This window comes from Camellia sinensis, chromosome 10 (genome assembly GCF_055761805.1).
Source record: "Camellia sinensis isolate YWXY chromosome 10, ASM5576180v1, whole genome shotgun sequence".
NCBI lineage: Eukaryota > Viridiplantae > Streptophyta > Magnoliopsida > Ericales > Theaceae > Camellia > Camellia sinensis.
This window is the reverse complement of record NC_138970.1, coordinates 149,798,273-149,800,242: the sequence shown is the minus strand read 5'-3', so window position 1 is coordinate 149,800,242 and position 1,970 is coordinate 149,798,273. Positions and strand designations below refer to the sequence as shown.

General features: G+C 36.4%; 1 pseudogene; it reads right to left on the bottom strand.

Moving 5' to 3' along the window:
- Positions 1-777: 777 nt before the first annotated feature.
- LOC145800764 (secreted RxLR effector protein 161 pseudogene) lies at positions 778-1,539 on the bottom strand (annotated as a pseudogene).
- Positions 1,540-1,970: the final 431 nt, after the last annotated feature.

The following is a 1,970-nucleotide window of genomic DNA, read 5'->3' as shown; positions in this document are numbered from 1 at the left end:
AGTAGAAAATGGAATAATTGGGACCGAGTTAATTGATGAAGAAGCTTATGCATATATTAGTTGTTAGATATCAAGCCCTTCTAATCATTAGATTAGCTTCCAATTTAAAATAATATTAATTTTAAAAAAAAACATTAGATTAGCTAGGACGGCCAATTTGTTTTTGAAAAACATTATAAGTACAAATTTATCATTTTTCTTCCTATGAACTCCACTCTATTCCAATGGTTGGTCCAAACCTTGTTGTGTGTCTTGTTTTAGATCACAATGGAATCAGATTCTTTTAGGGTTAACAAGCATAGTAATAAGCCCACAAAGGTAGCCCAACAATTAAAGGTTCGAATTTCAAGACGAGCTTATGAGTTTGACTCTTGCTTGCGTCTTTCGGACTTAATTGTTACATGTGATTCGTCGATTATTGCTAATATTTGGAATTTACTCTATTATTCCAATAGGCCTATCACAAGTTCTCTCATCATAAAAATAAACAAATAAAAGAAGAAAACAAGTAAGGGTCAAATACACCAATCGTCTCCAAATATGTGTTTTGTATCATTTTGGTTTATGATATTTCAAATGTGTCAATTTGTTCCCTAACATATTATTTTTGTCAGTAAACAATCCCTGTAAATTTTAGAGAATATCAGATTAGGGAATAATTAGGATATCATTCCCTATTTATATTAATGAAGATTAATAATTACAAGAAAGCCCTAAGGCATAAAATAATTACAAAATAATAACTCAAATAATCATATATTATTCTAACACTCCCCCTCAAGCTGGTGCGAAAATATCTCTCATGTCCAATTTGCCTAAGATGTCATGAAATGGCTTACTCCCAACTCCTTTGGTGAGGATGTCAGCAAGTTGTTCACCAGACTGCACAAAGGGAGTACATATTGTGCCACTAGTGAGTTTCTCCTTAATGAAGTGGCGATCAATCTCAACATGTTTTATCCTGTCATGTTGAACCAAATTGTGAGCGATGTTAATAGCGGCCTTATTATCACAATATAACCGTATGGAATCCGTCTGATCAATACCTAGATCACTCAACAATAACCTGATCCATAAGAGCTCACACACCGCTTGTGCCATAATTCTAAACTCAGCTTCTGTACTTGACCTGACAACCACATTATGTTTCTTACTTCTCCAAGTAACTACGTTACTTCCAACAGAGGTGTAATACCCTGAAGTCGATCTCCTATCAGTCACTGATCCAGCCCAATCAGCATTTGTATAGGCTTTTGCACGAAGATGATCATACCTTGAAAAATAAACACCCTTACTAGGAGCAGACTTCAAGTACCTCAAAATTCGCATGACAGCCTCGAAGTGAATTTGATGAGGAGCATGCATAAACTGGCTAACCACACTGACAACAACAGCAATATCAAGACGAGAGTGAGATAGGTAAATGAGTTTACCCACTAATCGTTGATAGCTCCCTTTGTCAACAGTTGCTCCTCCTCCATCATCCTCCAGTTTCTGATTGGGTTCTAGTTGAGTGTCACAGGCCTTGCATCCAAGCATCCCAGTTTCCTTTAACAAATCAAACACATACTTCCTTTGTGAGATAAATATCCCATCCTTGGAGCGAGCAACTTCAATTCTCAGAAAATACTTTTAGCTCCCCAAGTCTTTGATCTCAAACTCACGGGCTAAATATTTCTTTAACAAAGGAATTTTCTCACTATCATCACCCGTAAGAACTACATCATTTACATAAACAATGAGTGCTGTAGTCTTACTAAGTGAGGAATGTTTCACAAACAAGGTGTGATCTGCCTAATTTTGTTTGAAGCCATATTTAAGCATAACCTGAGTAAATCTCTCAAACCAAGCTCTCGGAGACTACTTGAGACTATATAATGACTTCCGAAGTCTACATACTTTGCCTTCTATCTGATGGTCCTCAAAACCAGGGGGAATGTCCATATATACCTGTGCTTCGAGGTCACCAT